The 20,068-nt window shown below is 43.1% G+C and overlaps 1 protein-coding gene across 2 annotated transcripts in view; it reads left to right on the top strand.

Annotated features, from left to right (window-relative positions):
• Positions 1-11,075: 11,075 nt before the first annotated feature.
• The window catches only part of DIP-gamma (Dpr-interacting protein gamma), a 58,344-nt gene continuing 49,351 nt past the window's right edge, over positions 11,076-20,068 (top strand). Inside the window, exons 1-2 of one of the 2 annotated variants that reach the window (XM_036817677.3) lie at positions 11,076-11,316; positions 11,816-12,167. The gene's annotated coding sequence lies outside the window, so the exon portion shown is untranslated. Of the gene's footprint in view, positions 11,355-11,815; positions 12,168-20,068 lie in introns of both variants that reach the window. The other variant, XM_065866332.2, reaches the window with a different exon arrangement.

Below are 20,068 nucleotides of genomic sequence, written 5' to 3'. Positions count from 1 at the left end.
ATTTAAATAAGTTTTTCCCGCTCAAGCTGGGAAAAGTTTTGTTTGGGTCAAACTATGTTAAGAGCTAAGAGTGGGTAGGCAATTAATTAACCCCATGTTAACAGGGGCTTGAAAATTTACATGTGTTTGATAGATTAGGCAAGGATAATTGGGCATTAGGCCCGAAGTAGCAAGGCGTGAATTTGATTATTCTCATGGAGATGTGACCTAATTGGATTGGATAAGCATCAGAGAACTTAAACGGGGTTAATCGCCATTTAATTAATATACTTAACCTTTGGTTTGTGTGCGTAGCAGTTGGTTAGTCAACAAAGCAAGAGATTAGTGTTTGTTTGAGGCAAACACTTGGAAATTGATATTCTACGACTTTTAAAAAATGTATAGAACAACTATAGATGATTACGAGCATTAGCGAAGAGAGAAATATTATCACAACAATAACATATTTTAACCCTTTTTATCTATTCAACTAATAATAAATACCCCATATTTGGAATAATATTTTATCACTGATAAGTATATTTCTAGAATATCAACCTATTTGTATCCCCATTATTTTTTTCTGGTTATTGAAACCCTTAATCCAACTTCACCAGTAAAAGCCAAATCTCTTAATATAAAAACTCGGCGACCCTAACTGCCAGAAATTCATCTTGCCAATTTCCAGCTACGCCATCAAGTTTTCATTACCTCGTCACAGGTTATAACCCTCATATGCGTAATGGCGGCACCATTTCACTCTGAACCGATTTTCCCCCTTTATGATTTTCCTTCGTTGAATGACTGCAAACAAATTGTTTTTGTAATTTGACGTTTAATTCGCGTAATTAGTGTTCCGACATTTTTCTGCCCGTTTTCCTTCTTTTTTTTTTTGAGCTGTTTTGTTTTTGTGTGTTTCGCCGACCGTTTTCAACTTTTGGTTGCTGTTGTTGCTGTGGCTTTTGCTGTTGTATTGTTGTTGGCCTTAATTAAATTCATTGCCATATTTATGAAACTTTTTTCATTAAATTTTGCGTTTTCTTGAGAGCGATTCGTCGGCAAAGCGGTGGAAAAATATTTCGACCCCGCAGGCCACCCTTTGGCAGAGCCATTAACCCTCGACCCCAAGGCGGCTGTCCATTGAGAACGACTCTAAATATTTTTGCGGGTTTTTACGCATTTCGCTGACCTTTTCGCGAGAGGAAGGGCGATGGACATTTCCTTTTTCGGCCAGGGAAAATGTTATAAAAATAAAAAATAAAATTTCTGACACCTAAATTGCTGTGACATATTTGATTTATGAGGCCACCTATTTGGCCCCAGAAGTGCGCGGCGACCGAACAACATAAAAGCATGGACGTTGTAGGATGGACGATGGATAACCGAACCGAACCGAAAAGGGAGCTGTGAAAAAATCCTGTTGTAGAAAGGACCAAAAAACCCAGAAAAGGGCAGGAAGTTGGGTGAGGTTATTGAGGGGGGGAAAGCAGGAAGAGAGCACATAAAAAACACGAAAGGAAGTGGCACTAAAACAATTACAAAATAAAAACGATTACACGCCACTTCCGGCGACATAAAAATGGTGCAGGCGAAACGAAACGAAGACGAAGATGCTTGGCCAAAAAGGGTTTTTCGGCTAACACATATACCCACACACTCTCAGCGGCACACGCACACGCACACATCCATTTCATAAAAGAGGCCACTAAAAGACGTCGGCAATACAGGACCATAATCTTGGGTTAAAGACCATTAAGAATTTTTATTTTCAATTAAACCCGATTTGCCTTAATGCCCCACAAGGCCGAGAACGATGTCGCCAGCACAACAACAACTGGAGAACACGGCGTGGGCGGTACTTCCCCCGCGTTCCCCTTTTGACCCACCCCCTTTCAACTGAAATTTATATGCGCCGCATAGTCTAAAAGGGTCGGCTGACTTTACGCGCTGCCTGAAGTGAGACCCCGTAAATCCCCCATCTCAAGCCCCCTTTCTCAACCACCCAATCCCCAATCCCCGCCAGCAATTCTCCCCCAAGGAGCTGAACAGTGGCCAGCAGTAGGCAGCATTGGCAACAAGGCAGGACATAACAGCAGCAACAACAACAAACCAAGGTTGGGGACACAATAGGGCGACTAAATTCAAATGCGATTTTGATGCCATTGCTGCTTTTCAATACGCCGCCTTTGGGATGGATGCCACTGATGGAAGGGATTGGGATTGGGATGGGTATGGAAGAAGAAGCCGAAGCCGAAGCCGGCACTTGGATTCGAACTGGATTGGACTGAGTCAAAGGATGAGGGGCAGCAAAGCTCCATAAATGCGTCAAAGGAGTGCGAGAGGCGAAGGAGAGATGACAAGGCAGCTGGTTTTCAGCCAGATCGGGAGATATTTACATAGGGGCCATGGATAATATATTTTTGGATATTATCAAAAAGTTAGTATTTAAATTATTTTAAATTTTAAAGTTGTAATTTATACTTGACAATATTCGAAAGAGTTGAATTTTAATGCCTAAATCCAAATTATCTATGGACTTAAAACGAAACAACATGTTTTCTTAAGTCTTAAAAAAAAAATAATTTTTATGTGGTACATTAGAAACCTAAGCTTATCTTTAGATAGTTTCAATATTAATAGATTAAAGAATATTTTTTAAAATATCTTAAATGCTTAGACTTCACAGATTTGAATTAAAGATTTTTTTTATTTTACTTTTATGATGTTCGAATTTTTAACAACACTAAGACTAGCATTGGAACATAGCAAATCCATCGACTGTAAAAATATAAGGGAGAACTTAGGATACTTTACTATATTTAAGTTTGTTTACCCTGAACATAATATTAATATAGTAAGAAAAAATCATAAGAGATTCTTTATTTGTGAAAATTAAATCATTAAATAATTTCTCTATAATTTCTCTTGGAAAATAACCAATTAAGTGAATTACCAACAAAGGACTTGGCAAACTGCAGGAGTTGATACTGTACTGTCATCTTTTGTGAACTGCATTTGCAGCATCTGCAGATGGCGGACTGGTGGACTGCGATTATCCCTCATCTGGCTTTCCGGTAATCGATTGCCGCCAACACTGGTGGGGCAGCCTATGGTGGCCTATAGGTGGGCTGCAAAGAAATCTCTGGCTGAGCCGAAAACCAAAGGACCAAATGGTTTTTGGAGAGGGGGTGGAGGGGGGGCAAGGAGCAAGGATCTGGGAGCAGAGAAACACAAACTGAAAAACTGCAAAAGAAAAACACAAACAACTCGCAGCGCAACAAAAGTTTGCCGATATAAAAAGTGTGGACTGCTCGAGTGGCCGCCACCCGCCCATAGATGGTGGAATAAAATAGAATATACTTCTAGCTTAGCCGCTGGAGGATGACGAGGGGGCGTGGCAGGAGAGGTCGACAGGAGGGGGCGGCAGGAGCAGCAGGACGAGCGGTTGTCCTGCCCTGGGCTCCGTTTCTCTGCTCAACTCGACTCGGTTCTGGTTTGGTGGTGGGGCAAAGTATATTTAAGTGCTTAAAGTAAAATGATGTCGTACGAACTCGAAACTAAAAACAAGTTAGTATGGTAACTTTTGGCCTAAGGCTAGACACACACAAATATATATCTGTATATATATATGTATGGCTGTGTGTGTGTGTCGGAGTGTGTCTGCAATCCGCACAAAAAATCGTTGTAGCGTATCTATGCGCTCGCATCTTTGAGATAGTTTAGCGTGAAAATAAAGTAAAGTACGGTAAAATTGTTGGCAGTTGATTATTGAATCGCTTTAGGTCAAAGCTCAACGGCAGGCCCAGACCATACCAGGCCAAAACCAATCCCGGGCAGACAACACAAGGGCTCGACTATTGGACGGACTGGGAATCGAGGAGTTTGGAGAGGTTCGGAGCAGGGCAAACAAGTCAGCAACAGCAGAAACGGCAGCAACATGGCAGGCAGAGCAGAGATTAAAGCGTTTATTGATGCGCAGATTGCGCGCATTTTAGCCAGGAGGAACAGGATGGGTGGAGCAGGAGGAGCAGGAGCAGCAGGGGGAGTCCTGCCAGGATGCCCGACTGGAGCTCCTTTATCCCTGTGTGTATGTGGGTGGCTGTGTGCTGTGCGCTGTGTGTGTGTTGTCTGCTGCTGAAATTGTCGGTGGCTCTGGCTGTCGCTTGTTGTTGCCGCTGCTTACGCTCAAATTGAAATAATTAAATTGATAAAATGTGGCAAAGATTAAGCGCCGCACTTTATTTGGCTTAAAGGCAGCCGAAAAAAGGAAGCACCCACTAAGCCAACTGTGGAGTGTTGATTAAATAAATAAACCGATAGCGCCGCAGGCAGTGCGTACCTCATCTCCCCTCTGAATCCTCCACTTCAGATAGCTTCTTGTGTGTGTAACAGGTAATATTATTTGTCTTTGGCATTATTTTCAAATCGCTTTTGTTTGCCACCTTCTGGCCTCTTGGCCTCCAGCGAATGGCAAACATTTGGCCGGCACAAAGTTTGAATTGTGCGGAGTAAATATTATTTGGAATTCAGCATGCAATATGGAAAGCAATTTCAATTATTTGCCCGGCCAATTCGGTTAATCCTTTCGTCTGAAGGACCCTTCGGCGACTTCCGATTTCCGAGGACCCCTTGACGCTCGGCCGCTTTTGAGCACATTTTAATCCATTTAATAAGTCTGAGTTGAGGCGGCTGGATTTAAATGCCGATGTTGCTGCGGGGTGCTTGATGTTGCCGCCAGGCATGTTGCTCCTGTTGCGGCTGCTCATTTTGTTGATTTGATTTGAATAAGTAAGTGGCGAACCCTTTCATTTGTGTGTGTGTGTGTGTGTGTGTTCGCAATTTTTGGGGTGTTAAATTTCATTTACCATTCGCATGCATTATGTGGCTTGATTAAGTTTTGTGGCCAACACACACACACATGCATACCTTGCATACCGAATAGTAATCGTTAATGAGGGAATAATTCTGCTTGGCAAACAGACAAATTAGTAAAGCCATGTCCCTGATATCGATATCAATTTGCCCGTCACTCCCACATAAACAAAGCCATATTGCGCATACGCCCCGTAATCAACGGATATAAAACCAGTCCGGGTTTAAGGTTACTTGTTAGGGTCCATCCGGTACACACAGTAAACTCTAAACTGTAATCCCTAATGACCAAAATCCATCACAATAATCAAGTTGCACAAAACAAAACAAAGTCAAACGGAATTGAAAAAGAAAACGTTGCCTACATTTCAGCGCCAGCCATTGAAATAGTTAATCAATTCAATGCCAGGGGTGATAAGGAGGAAAGTCGGTTGGTGTGGGCCTTAAATTTGTTACGCCGGCTTATCGAAATGCCAAAATCGTCATGTGTAAGGGGGGAGGGGAGGCACATAAGCCATTTGATGACTTTTCACCAGGAGTGGGAATTAGGACGCGGGCGGCGGGGCAAAACGAGGATACACCCGGATCGACTGGGGAATCGACTGGGCCCGTCCTAATGGCCTTAGCCATTTCCGGCACCCTAAAACGTTGCCCGCAAATTAGTTTTGGCCCACGCCGCCGCCGTCGCCATCGCCGTGCGAACAATTGAAAAGCCCCAAAATCGAAAATCTTTTCACCAGAGAGACGAAAATTCGGAGCTTGGAGCTTCGAACACATCGCACATCGCACATCCTTCAACGGCGCCGACTTTTCGGACCTGGTCCCGGCCAGCATCCTGCTCACACTTTAGAATTCATTAAACGGGCTCCTCATTAATGGAAATGGCCGATAACATTTGTGCCACGCTTCGATAAGCGGGCGCAACCCAAAAATCCTACGGCCAATGCTATTGTTCGAGGATCTCGGCCCAATATCTAGAAAGCGGCTCTCTCTCGCAGCTCCGTCTCCATAATTCAAAAAACACAAGAACAAAAAACACGGCAACACGAGACCAGGCGGGCCGACAATAACTTCAAAGACCGCAAGTAAATTAATGTTAATTTTATGCTAAAGCCGCCAGCGTCGATGGACCAGGCTGAGGAAAAACCCGGGGAAAAGCCGGGGCAAAAAGGCTGGGGAAAAATGAGGCCAGCACCGCAGCGGCCGCGCCAATCAACATCATCATCATCATTGCCATCGACGGGAAAAAGCCGTCGTGGGCGGGAAAATTGGGAAGACGGAAGCGGATTCTCGATTGGCATTTTGACACGGACGGCAAGGCTGAGCCCTCGACGGCGGATTAAGAGCATCAGCATCTTGAAGCGGTAGCCGGGCAAAAAATTTAAAATTTATGCCGACTGCGGCACATAATTTAAAAATATCAATCAACTCGATAACGCAGATTTTCGGGGGGTTGAATGCCATGCGGTGGAAGCAGAAAAGGCAGTCGACAGTCGTCGGCAAGCGACAAACAAACAAACAAGCTCTGCAAAGAGCACAAAAGTCGTGAAAACTTGGTAAACAACGAGAAAAATGGGCCAAAAAACGTGGCAGCAGCCTTTTAGCCATGGCTCGAAATCGAAGCTTCTGCTGCAGGAACTCCGGCTGTACCGTGGATATGCCAGCTGCAAAAGTTGAGACATCCAGTGCCGGTTCAATTGCCACTATCCTTTGGCGTGGCAAAGTCTCGGCTTTTTTGTCTGGTGGATGGGGGCATGGGATTGGGATTGGGATGGGGGTATCGCCCCCCTGTTAATCCGGGAAGAGACGCCTCGCCTGAAAGCCTGCCCGCCACAGTTTAACCCTTCTCGACCCGGCCATTCGATAATTTGGATACTTCGGCAAACTTCGATTGACCTTTTCACTTCATTCTCACAGGTTCAGATAAAGTTTGATTCGAGTTTTGAGATTGTGAGGCGGAAATATAATAAAGTTAAGAGCTTTATAAAAATGAGAGTGTTTCGTTTATGAAATATGAAATAATAAATAACAGATTTTGTAGGTAGTCAAAGAAGACGAAGCTCCAATGAAATTACAGATTTAACAATAATATTATAAATATAACAATAAAAGTGTTAAAGGTTCTTTAATAAATTAAAAATAAATACTCCATCTAAAACGAGTTTACTAAAACATACAATTGTGTTCATATTTTGTACTTAAGGAACTCCAACGAATAACGTTTCGTTTAATTATATTAAATATATCTATAGATTGATATAAAATATAATAATTTTATTACTTTAAAGAAACGTTAGAAATTACTGGCCGAGTCCATTTATCCAAAAAACTTGAAATTCTCAGAAAATCGCAAAATTATTACCTAGGGAAAATCTGAAATCATCCCCAACAGATCCTTGCTTATCCATTAAAAGGGCTTTTCTAAAACAATCAGCAAAAGGGAAATCGCAGAGCGGATTCCCGTGAGCCAAGCCGAGGGTTAAGTGTATTAGAGTTGTCTCTTTCGCCTTATCCCTGTATCTCTCTCTCTATCTCTTTCTCTGCTTTTTTATTGCTCTACTTTTCCCCGTGTGTCGTAGCACTCATATAGCCATAATGCCAGAAATACTTATTCCCTGATATGCAACAAACAGGCAACAAACGACCGGCAACTATGGCAGAAAGCTAAGCCAAGGCCAGGAAAACAGTGGTAAACAAGTGGAAAACGCTGCCAGGTGCAGTTGCAATTGCAGTTGCAGTAACAGTTGGAGCTACAACTACAGTCAAAGGGCTCAAAGGACGACAAGAAAAAACTAGGAAAATGGTTGTGGGGAAAAAGAGCGGAGAAAGAGCCTAAACACAGAAGTAGTCTTGAAACATTTCCCCGGACTGCGGAAAAGCTGAGAGGGAATCGCGGGGGGAAACCCCTTTGCGGTGTCATTTGCAATTATGTGGCCAGGCCATGCATGCCAGTTTGATGAGCTCGATCCCTGCCAGCCGCATCGGCAGTCTTTAACTGCATCCATTGTGCATTAACTGGGAGATAAAAGCCTTTCTATGTTGCATCCCTCGAGCCTCAAGCCATCCGCCGCCGGACTGGCTAATGGAAAATGGGGAAAAACTCCATTGGAAATCGACTTGCTGCTACTGCAACAGGATTCATTAGCCGATTACTGGCAACCGGACTCAAATATTTATTAAAGCCAGCCCCCGAGTGTGACTGCAAAATTAACTCAATTTCCTTTTCTTCCTTTGTTCTAGTGAAACTGAGAGGTGATTTTCACTTCTTCTATTGAAAGCAAAGCCCCAGAATTTTTCCATTTGGCCAAGACAAACACGAAAAACTGAGGGAAACAGCTAGAAATATGAGAAATATGAAAATTGAGAATGCAAACACAATTTGAATGCTCGAAGCGAGAAGCGAATTGAGCTGAAAATTGATGAATTTTCTATCTACAATGCTAGGATTTTGAAAACAGTAGAATGCGCTTTCTCTCTCAGGAGACTGGTAAATTTAATTAGTCCAAGGATGGGCATAAACAAAAATTCAATTCCCCGGATATAGACGAGAAATCGGTGCTCGACAGCAAATTAATTATACGCCACTTGTATTTAATTAGTTTATTGAATGGCCAGCACTTTGCAATCAATTGGAATATTTTCATGTGGCCTGCAGATGCAGCTGCGATAAATGTGGCAGTCAACACTTCAGCAACGACTTAGGTCGGCACTCGCTTCCTTGGTCCTTTTGGCCAGCTCCTGATTTTGATTCCGATTCCGATTCTGGCTATGCTTCTGCTACTGCTTCTGGTTCTTCTGGTCCTGGCCATTCAAACGTGCAATCTGAAATCGAAAAATCAAAACCCAAAACAAATTCAATGTCCCGAACGTGTGTCTGTCCATTGGCTGTGTGTGTGTGTTTGTGGGTTTCTGCTGTCTGGGATGGGCTGGCATATCCTTGGGATGGGGCCACTCAGCAGGATAACGAATGGAGCCCGGCACAATGGGTAGAAAAGTGCAGTTTGCGGTTGAAAACCGGATATTTTCTTTTCGCCCTCGCCGTCGCAGGTAAACGCAGCAGCAGCAGCAGCATCAGCCTGACACAAACAGCAGGACCTGGACTGCAGATGCAGACGAAGATGTGGCTCTCAGGATCAAACGGAAGCCGTTTGAGGTGAGGAAATGGTTCCTCTTGGCCCACGCCTAAACACCATAAACAGCACTATCTGAGAGACACACCAGATCCACCAGCTACAAACACAAACATTATTAATTAACATTCAGCTTGTACAGGCTGTCCCTTACAGAACCCGCCTAGATTTGTGTCCTGGAAAAGTTAATTGAATATCAAGCTAAAAGCGGCAGGAAGGAAGAGTAGGAAAATCAGTGAAACCAGCTGAATGTGAAGAGATTATTAAACATCCAATCCGCTTTTCCCTCTTGCAGTAACGAAGAGCTAACGACATAAACATCAACCGGCAGCCAATTAATGACAGCGAGCTACACAGCGTTTATCGTTTCACTTACAAGCCAATACAGCGGAAAACCCTGCATTTTCCACACCCACACTCCCTCTTTTCACCGACCCCCTTCCCTCATTTTAGCCACCTGTGAGTGTGGCCCAAAGGGCAGACAATGAAAATCAACTAAGCAATTGGCAACTAAACGAGACACTAGCAGTCAGCTCTTGAAGCCGTTGCAAACACCCAAATGCCCAAGAAAGCGCAGTTGGCTCCTGTTTCCAATTAGCTGGCCATGACTGTGGCACAAATGTGGAGGGGGGGTTTGGGAAGGGGGTTGGAAAGGCACACATGCACTGGCTGCAAAATGAAAATGAGAAACTGAGGAAAACAGAGGAATGAAAACTGAATTATTGCCCAGGGCAAAACGAAGGGGGAAAATAAGGGGCTACAGCGCTTGGCTCTAACATAAATGTAATGCTTTTATTAGTTATCGATACCAACACATACACACCCATGGGTGCAGGCTTCAAACACTGAAAGAAAATGTTCTTCACCTTTAAAATTTTTAGAAAGATTTTTAATTTTGACCTTAATGGGTTTTTTTATTAAGAGCATGAGAAAATATTTGCTCTTACAAATAAAAATCTTTTACTTAATTTATTTTAATTTGTATTCTTACCTTTCTTTCTGCATAAGAGTATTCGATAGTTACCATTAGACTGTCATATTTTTATATCAAAGGTTAAACCACGAACTGCTTTATGATAAATGTCCTTGACAAACTTTTTTTGAAATTAGAATTGATAACCAATTAACAAAAGTGAACAATTATTTATAGGAAAAAGGTGTATTTAAAAAAAAAAAATTTCCAAACTAAATTCCTATTTTTGTTGATATTTGTAGTTAAGTAAATGGAAAGCTTCCGTTAGTCATTTTATTTATCTCAGCCTAAAATGGTGATTGTTAGGAAGCATCTATTTTGTTTCTTGTAAATTTTCCCAGTGTAAGACCAAGAAAGATATGAGAAGAGTCTAACCGTGTCTCGCGGGGGGAGGCGATCTAAGGTGGCGGTTCTCCGGCTGGAGCGCTGGTATCCGGCGCCAAAGATTTACCAAACATCCGTAGGAATATACCCCTACCCCACCCCCTAACCGCTCCCACTCCGATTTCGACTCCGGGAGCTGTTGTTGTTAGCCAAGTTTGTTGTTGGCAAACGCGATTGCAGCAAATCAGAAAATACTCGCACAAGTGCGAATGTGAATATTGATGCCACAGCATGAGTATGTATGGGTTATAATGTATATATATATAAATATATGTGTGTATTTATACGTGTGTGTGGACCATGTGTGTATAGTTGGCATTGCAAAACACAAACACAAAACTTCCATTCTGGTCGTGCTCCGCGAGTCGACTTTAGCCAGCCACTTGGCGCTACTTCGCCCACTTCAGCGCCACTCCACCCACTCAGCCCGCCCACTCACACACACAGGGGCACACTCACACACACACACACAAGCACACAGAGCGCTCCTTGCTCGCTTACTTGCTACTTCCGCTTCCGAATCCGTTTTGTGTGCTGTCGCCGCAGAAATTTAACGAAGTCACACGTCGCCAATGCCAGTTCCTCTCGCTCTCTCGCCAGAAAAGCTCTCCGAGGCAGCATCCGAAGGATACGAAGTCTGCTCGTCATCATGCTCGTCATCATCCTGCTCGTCGGCATCCTGTGTTCGGCATCCTGTCGTTTCGGCTCCAGATGGCAGCATCCTTTTGCCATCCTGGCTCAGTTGCGAATTCAGTTTCGGAGCGTTCGGTAGTGGAAAGCAGCTGAATTTTAAATCATAATCATAACATTCGTGATCTAAACGAACACACCAAGTTGTTGTTTTGTTTTGGTTTTTAGTCGCCAAAATTTCGCGCGATTTTTCAGTTTGCAACTGTGTGTGTGGGCAACCCCAGGATCTGTCGCCTGTCTTCTTGCTCGTGAATCAGACTCAGACTTTTCCTCTGGATCCTGCGACGCGTACGTATTTGTGGCTTCAACTCCGCCAGTGTGTGAATGTGAGTGTGTGTGTCTGTGTTTGGCAAGCCGGCATATCCTTCTAAGCCCCCCCCCCCCCCCCCCCCCCATGCCACACCATTGTTGTTGGCCACCATTGTAATTGCAGTCGGTGTGTGGCAGTGGCAACGCGGCGTATACTTGACATCTTCGCCGCCAAATTGTGCGATTTCTTCAACTCGTTCAGCTTCCCTTTTTTTCGGCTCCTTGAGCATTCGCATCCTGCTGGAAGCTGCTCTGCTCCTTGTGACATTGGCGTGAAGACGTGAAGAGCCCTCCAAAATCCGCTATTTACACAATATATATATTCGCAATCCATTTGCCTGCTGCCCTGGACGGGCAAACAAATTTTTGCAATTCAATTTCTATTGTGCATCGGCGATGCGAAATGTGCGCATCGTTTGCTGTCAATGCCAAGTATTCCGCATAAAAATTGAAAATTGCATGCAAATTAAATAAATAGACATCCGAGGACCAAGGAGGAACAGCTGAGATAGACACTCAAGAAGGGTAGCATCCATATACATATATCATATCTGGTTCTATAGCCCAGTACAAATATCGTGCCGAAAATGACAGTTGTGAGTTGTGGCTCAGATTTGGCTTCGCATGCGGGGCGCAATCAAAGCAAACGTCATTAGCACTCGCGACACCGCCTTCGATTGACAGCGGGAAAAGGGAGTGGAGAAAGTGGCAAAGGAGCTGGAGCCGGAGCAGATCCTGCCGCAGGATTCAGCAGCCAGGAGGCCAGGCACGAACAACTTTACATTTGCATAACTTCGGTGCAGCGGCAGCGTTCAGATTCCGATTCACAGGTACGAGAAAAACTCCTTACCAAAGTCGATTTCCGTTTCAGCAAGCCCCTCTACATCCCGCATACCTTTCGCAACTTTGCTATCATTTCTATTTTCCTGTTTCTGTTTTTCATACCAGATATCTCTATCCCTCCCACCCCCTGGAAAACCCCTAGTAAAAGGGTAAAATCGGAGAATATTCAGCTCGTGCTGGTGGAGTTTGCTGTGGCAAAATCCATTGTGGTGCACTCGGAGTTGGTTGGGTTTCGCGGGCTTAGGGAGCCACCTTTACCTTTCGGGCGGTCCTGGGTGGCTCTGTAAGCGATTAAGGAACAAACTCAGTTCGCTTAGCAGCATTTAAGCGGTCTCAGCTTTTTAGGTCAGCTCCTCTTGATTTAATGATCCAATAAGGAGCTTCCGGGATGTACAAATTGAAACCTGTTGGAGTGACTCAAGTTTTTCCAGAGCAGCAATTAGAATGATAACCTAATATCATTCGGTGTTGTTGGGAACTTCTTTTTATTACTGCTTAGAAAGCATTGACGCGGGTGGTATAAAGGTACAGTTGTTACCAATTTAATACCAACATTAATTTTAACGGAAACGAACTAAAGACCTAGTTTATGAAATGACCGCCTTAATATGACTATTTTTTTTACAAATTTTTTATAGAAAAACTTATTTGAGATTTTCATAATAATGATAAAGTTTTTACGACTTAATTTAGATTACCAGGTTTAATATCTATTCGTTGGAATATAACAAAAAACTTTAGTTTAGCAATTAAACTCTTTTGACATTTCACTTTATTAGATACACAAGTTAAGTGTTCAGACACTACCAAAAACTCCCCTTAGTGTTCGCGTATAAAATGCCAACAAATGCGAACTCCTTGACCCAAATAAATTTTGACCCGAAATAATATAAATAAAAAATATCTCTCTTATTACAAATCGTTTCCCCACTACCCTCTATTATTAGGAACATTTTGATTATTATAAGTTTAGTCTACCAACCTATCTGAATTACTATCGTTTTGTGGAAATTGTGGGGTACTTGTTGGTCTAGCACTCTTGACAATATCATCTCCGATTTGTTTTAGCTTTGCTCGTCTGCTCTTTGCTTTAGTATCAACTTTACGGCTGCTTCTGCTCCGGATTTCTCGCCCACTCCCCAATCCCACTCCACTACGGCTCCATCATGGCCACGTTATCCAACTTTTAGTTATGGCTTTCGCTTTTCGCATAATGTCAGTTTTATTTGGTTTTGGTTTTCACTGACGGGGCGCGGTGGGTGGTGGCCGAGGTGGCTAAGGGTTTTGTTAAGGGAAGGATGGGGATAACGTCCCGGCTCAAATCCATGCCAATGCCCAAGCTCCTAAGGCCCGAAGCCTCAAGCCCCTTGCCTGGCCATTCGGCACCCTTGCAAGATTTATTGTGCCTCATACACTCGTACACACGTACACATAACACCTTCTGCCAGGGACCTTCGTCTACCCCCGTACTATCCGTAGCACCCGTAACTCCCGGAAACCCCCCCCCTTTTTCGACCCCTGAGAGCCGCGCCTTGGGTTTCAGTTTTAGCCACCATATCCAGCTCCATTCCATCTCGGTCTCGTTCTTCATACATCTGCAGTCCCATAATCTCTACTATTTGCATCGCAGACTTTGCTTTGGATTTTCCTATGGCAATGGATTTAGTTATGGTTTTTCTTACTCTCCGGCTTTCCGCTTCCAGTCCTTCTGTCCATCCGTCTCTTCTCCAGTTGCGCTTTTTACTTCACACACACACACACAGAGAGTCGGACGTTTGTTTTTCCTGCCGTTCCGCACACACACACACACTGAGCAAAAAAGGTTTGCCTAGTTATGGCTCAGAGAGAGATGGTAATAGAGAGGTGTGTGGTGGAAAGTGGGAAAGGGGGAAGGGGTTTGGGCGAAAGTCCTGCGGCTAACCGCAGCAAGCGTCCTAGTTGTTGGCCCAGGGCGTCCAGGAATGCGGCTAATGAATAACCATCGTAATCCAAGCTGAAGCTGAGGCGATATGCAAATATGTAAGACAGATTAGCTGATTGTAAGTCCGCGATGGGGAAAGTTATCGGGGTGTAAGATAATATGTTCTTGAGTTTTTATAGTTATTAAAATAAATATTTGGAATAGATTGGTCTTTCATTTGTGATATTTTTCTTTTATACAATATTAATCTATAACAATCTATAAATATTATCTGAAAAATAAGATGACTTATGTTCTCTTTATTTTTTATAAGTTCTTAACATATGTAATTTTTAAAATTCAGATTATAATATTTTGTTAACATTCTTTTTAGAATAGCTTTAGTAGAGATTATAAAAATAGTTTGTGATTCATAAGAAAACCTTTTTCTAGAGCATGGCCATAACAAATATTATACAAAACTGTTCAGAACACTTATGGGTATTTAACTCCTTGAGATTATTTTGATTTTGCTATACCATTTCTAAGCGTTAGCTTTAAAATGCCTTCGGGTTCACCCACTTATCAAAGATTTATGGTGGAGTTAATAAATTAATTTGAGCCAAAGGTCGGAATCTTTCACTTAACCTTGCCAGACTCCGAATGCCAATAATTTTCCAATCCCATCTTTTGTTATCGAATCTCTGCGCACTCTAAATTCCCAGCGACTCCCACTTCCCTGGCTAATGAAATTTGTGGAATTTATTTCTTAGTTCTGACTTCATTGTTATGTGAGTGCGGCATGTGTGTGGAGTGCGCATATAGTATGCCGGGGCAATCCATAAAATTTGATCCCTGATCCATTCATTCCCGACTGGCACGCATGGCAGTGGCAATGGCATTGGCAATGCCAATGGCACCATTGCCGCCTTTACGCCCTGCGAATACCATTTCCTATCGCAACATGGCGACCGCAATAGCTCTTTCCCCGGGTTTATTCTTTTTGGCCCGGTGTAGTCGTAACTCCTTCGTTCGCTCAGATTTGGGGCTCCTCGAGGAAGCCGCACATGCGAACGCTCACAGCTCACACACACATACACACACAAGCGAAGGACTAACAGGATTTCCCATAAAACGGAAATGGCATTATCCTCGCACATATTGTTGTGCGGATTTTAGTTTTTATTACACCGAGCTGAGCGCGGCTGCTGTCCATAAGAAGCCTCACGGGCTCCTTCCAAGGAGCAGAATAAGGATCTGGGGCAGGAGCAACTGCGGCAGCATAAATATCATTTGTGTCTGTTTGTGTGATACATCAAGGAGTGACCCATTAGCCCTCCTCGTACCCCTTCCCATCCAGCACCCACTTACCGCTCACCTGGCGGTTGCAATTTATGGCCGGACCCCTGAAAACTTCACACACTCCGTGTGAGAAAGGAGGATACCTACGCTAATAGGGTTCCGAGGCATTGTCTTTGGCCATGAGGAAGTGTTGGGGGCAGGGTCAGGACCCGGGATCTGATCGCTTCCTACATGGCGGAAAAGATTTATAATACTGCTGGCCAAAACAACAAAGGCGTCACATGGCCGCAGAACGCCCACCAACCTACACTATAATAAAGAACATTTTCTTAATGAAACACTCTATTTTCAAATTAATTAAAACATGTTTTTGTTGTAATTGAAACTTATACATGTTTTGTAGAATTTGTATAGCTTCCAAGATAAAATTAATCATATTATATTTTTTTTTAAATTGAAATTTGTATAATTTTCGCAGAGTTTATTATAACTCCCATGATATAATAAACCTTTTTTTTATTTAAGCTTACATTAACAATGTTATCTTATGAATAATTCTTTTATATTTGGAAAAATCTAAGATGAAAGTATAGTATTTTTACCAAAGTTTATATTCAATGAATTAACCAATAACTGATTTATATAACTTTTACAAAATATTATAAATATTAGACCATGGGTAAATTCTTTATAAAATCACTTTACTAATTTTGCTTCTTTAATGCTCTTAATTTTGTTTAAAAATTTCAATGCATATTTCAGATTGTTTGTGGGCTCCTTTGTGGGCTTTGCAAATGCTTTCGAAGTTTTTTGGGCTTTCAAAACTACTTTTGACCACTGAGAAATGGTTTTTCCCTCAAGTTGAACGAGTTGCACTAATCCTTTCTATATTTTTTTTTTGGTAATTTTTCCTAAGTGTTTTTCCCCCGGCTCCGGGCAATCGCTCAAACAAAAACCAAAAACCCCAAGCAAAGCAAAGCAACCTAAACAAACACTTGAGGTGTGTAAAGTTAGCCAAGGCTGCGTTTTTGCTTGGCTTCGTTTTTGGCCCACATTATGTGTGTGCGGTGCGGTTGGAGATTTTGGCTTTCGGGACTTTGGCTTCAGTTTCCAGCTTCCAGCTACCAGCTTCGACTTCGGACAAGAAAACTCTTCGGTCCGTCTGTCTGTCTGACCAGCCGTCTTTGTATCTGGCTTACTTTGCTTTTGTGCTTAATCACAACACGCACATTTACATATTGGTTTTGGCCAACTTGAGCAATCCTTTAAGATGCCCGACCAACCCTTTTTTTCCCCGTCGCTGGTTTATCTGTTCGCCTTTGTTGTTTCTGTGTGGTTCAAGTTCAGCACACCGCCGGGGGTCGATGGGTGGGTGGGTTTGGATTGGATGGATGGGTGGTTGGGTGGGTAGGGTCGGTGGGTCAGGCTTACGGTTAAGTAAACACTCAGCAAGAAGCATCCGCACACACACTCGGCAGGCGGTCGCCTCCCTGGACAGCCGTTTGCGGCCAGGCATTGTTTTCACTTTCCACCGAAGACCACCTAGCACCACCCCACCTTCCAGCCTCCCAACCACCCAGTGCCACCCACCTCAAACCACCCACCACATCGCCGACTGTCTCTGAGCCTGTCTGTTTGTCTGTCCAAGTGTCTTGTTGACGGGCGGCTGTCCTGTGCCTTGACTGCTTCATAAAACATACAACAAAATCTGAAATTGATGATGGCCAGTGATTGTGGAAAGTTGGCAGTCAGTTAAATTGGGTTCCTGCCTTTCCTTTTCGGCCTAAGAGGACAAATGTGTTGGGATGGTATGGGTATGGGGTATGGGTCGGTTGCGTTAATTGCTTTGTGAATGGTGTCCGCCTTGGCCGGAAAGTTAACATTTAACTTTAGTCTATTCGGGACTTTAATCTATTTATAATTGAGGAATGCATAAAGCATGTTAAATACGAACTTACACAAATTCTACTTTGTTATGCGTCCTAATCGGGCTGGGAGGACTTCAGCTGGGAGGACTTACTTTTGGGGCAGCCAAGGGTCGCAAGCCATTGTTTTAAATGCCGGATCACAGTGGGGGGGTGTTATTCGGTGGGGTTTAAAGATGGTGGTAGAGATGGTGGGGATGGAGCCCTGCTGAGGTGAAGGCGACTCACATAATTTGCATAACTAATTTGTGGAAACTTTGGGCATAGGAAGTTGTTGAAAGTTCCTGAAGGAGGAGCTCCCAGGAAAATGGCCATGGACCATGGACCAGGAGCTGCAGCAGCAATTTCTTCATCTCCTTGGCTGCGGTTGCGCTGCAGAAAAGTGCTTAATTCTTTTAAATGAAAGTGGAGGGAGTATGGGGCCTGCCGGGCAGGGCATTCGAAAAGCTGTCCTAATTGAATACATGAGAGCATAAGTTAGCAGTGTGGTACTTTGATATCAACTTTGATTGCTTTATGGCACTTGAGCGTACAATTTGGCTTAGTTGGCAGTTGGCTTGTTGTCCTGGTTCTGGCTCTAGATGCGCCCGGCTCCTGGCTTCTGGCTCCTCTTCTAGGCCATTTGGGGCCACCGTGGCCCGAACTTGGCATTTTTGGCTGCCAGCTTGAATTTCAATTCGAGTTTGAATTCGAGCAGCTTGCTCGGCAATAAATGATGTTGATTAATGGGGGACTTTTGGCCCCGGAAAGCATGCATAATTAAGCGCTGATTAGAGTCACATGGAGGAGTTTCGAAGGGGGTTTTTCTGCGAAGTATATTGCCTTGGGGTTCGTTTAAGTGGAGTTGCCATAAACTTTTCTCGGTTTATTTTAAGTATTTTAAGTAGACAAGTCGATAAAGGTTGGCCTACCCTCAGACAGTTTATGAATTGAATTTGCCTTGCGGGTTAACCTTTTTTCCTCTTCTTCTGCCCGACAAGAAATCCCACATATATGTACTGTCAGCCAACTCCATTCATCAAATTCGGTCTTAATAATTTATTTGACTCAATTTTTTTTGGTCTGTCTGGCGAAATTCTTTTGCGGTCATAACTCATTTGCCAAATATGTGGCAAATGAAACATTCATGTTGACTGGGGAATTTAATTTTTCTTCAAATTCTCTGGCAAGACGGCTGGAATTCTTCGATCTCTCCCGCCTTTATTGCGAATCCAATTAGCATGGAAATCTAGGTCTCTGGGTCTCTCCGTCTAATGATGCCCTGCAAAATGAAATTTACCGCAGGCGCCCAGGCAAAACCATCGAGAAAAGGCAACCAGCAGCAACATCAACGTGACCAAAGTCCAGTTAAGTGGGTTAGGGATTGCGATTGGGTATAGGATAGGGATCGGGGATGTGTAAAGGGTGAGGGGTGCCAAATGTTGGCACACTTTATGGGCGGACACGCCACATGGCGTATACGTAAACGTAAACGAACGTAAGCACATCCCCGTATGGGTAGCATTTTAACAAAGTGTTAAACTGAGAATTTTATCTGCTGTTCGGTAATTCACAGCTCTGGCCTCCAAGGAATACCCATACGCCCACACAAAAAACGCCAGCAACGAGCTAAACTAGCCAAAAAAAAAAAAGAAAGAGGTAAGGGAAAAAAGTGTTAATTTCAACGCTGCTCTCGCTGAGCTTAGTTAACATTACGTATACGTACCGATGGCCCAGTGCAGCACTCCACGCCTCTGTTTGCCGCTGCCCACTGACCTCAGCAATTACTCCACGCCTTTATTTTAATTACACGGCAAACAAAAGCAATGAAAAGTAAAAATGGCAATGGCAAGACAGACAGCCAAGGGAAATGAGGTGGGTGGTGTTCAGAGGGTGGATGGAAAATAAGACATCAGCAAGAAGGATGCGAAGCAACCAAAGCAGAACAGCGCCAAAAATTAGGATATAATCCCGGGGGCATAGTTTTAATTCCCAATACAAATATCACTACACGAAAGTACAACGTGCATAAATTTCAATGACGTTGCTTGGTTGCTTGTGGATTGCGGGTAGTTGAATCTTCTCCGGGATTCTTCGTCCTTGGTCCTTGGTCCTTCATCCTCATCCTCATCCTCTGATTCTGCTGCTGGCTCAGCGCTCCTGGCTGCTCTTTGCTCCTTGGCTGATGCTCCCTGTTCCCTGCTGCCTGCTGCCTGTTCCACTCCCCTGAACCTCCACATCCACATCCACCTCCAGCCAACTGCCGCCGCCAGCAGGTTGCCCTCACAATTATACGCACAGTCACACACCCAGTCAGACGGTCGTACACTGGAAGAAAAAAGAGGAAGGTTTTTAATGGGAATTTGCTGTAGGAATCAGGCTATTTTAAATAGTGTATTATTAAAAGATACCCTTTGGCTAACAAGTTGTAAATATTTTGGGAGACTTGACAATAAATCATAAATAGTTACTTTTAAAAACTACATTAAAATTACAAAAAAAATTATAAAAATTATATATAAATATATAAAAATCAAATTCTCCTTTTTCTTAATATTGTTTAATGTAAGTTATTAGACTTACATATTCAGTAATACAATTTAGAATACATCATTTTTTATAGATCTTTAGTTTTGCTAGTCTTATAAATATGTTAAAATACGAAGAGTTTTATCAAAATTTTCATAATTTATTTATGTATTTAAGCTCCTATGCTACATTGCTGAAAGTAAATTTTGAATACAACGTTAAAAATAGCTAAGAGTCGAGATTGCCATTTTCA

The sequence above is a fragment of the Drosophila suzukii genome, chromosome 3 (genome assembly GCF_043229965.1).
Source record: "Drosophila suzukii chromosome 3, CBGP_Dsuzu_IsoJpt1.0, whole genome shotgun sequence".
Lineage (NCBI taxonomy): Eukaryota > Metazoa > Arthropoda > Insecta > Diptera > Drosophilidae > Drosophila > Drosophila suzukii.
The sequence above is the reverse complement of the archived record's forward strand: the minus strand, read 5'-3'. Positions and strand labels throughout refer to the sequence as shown.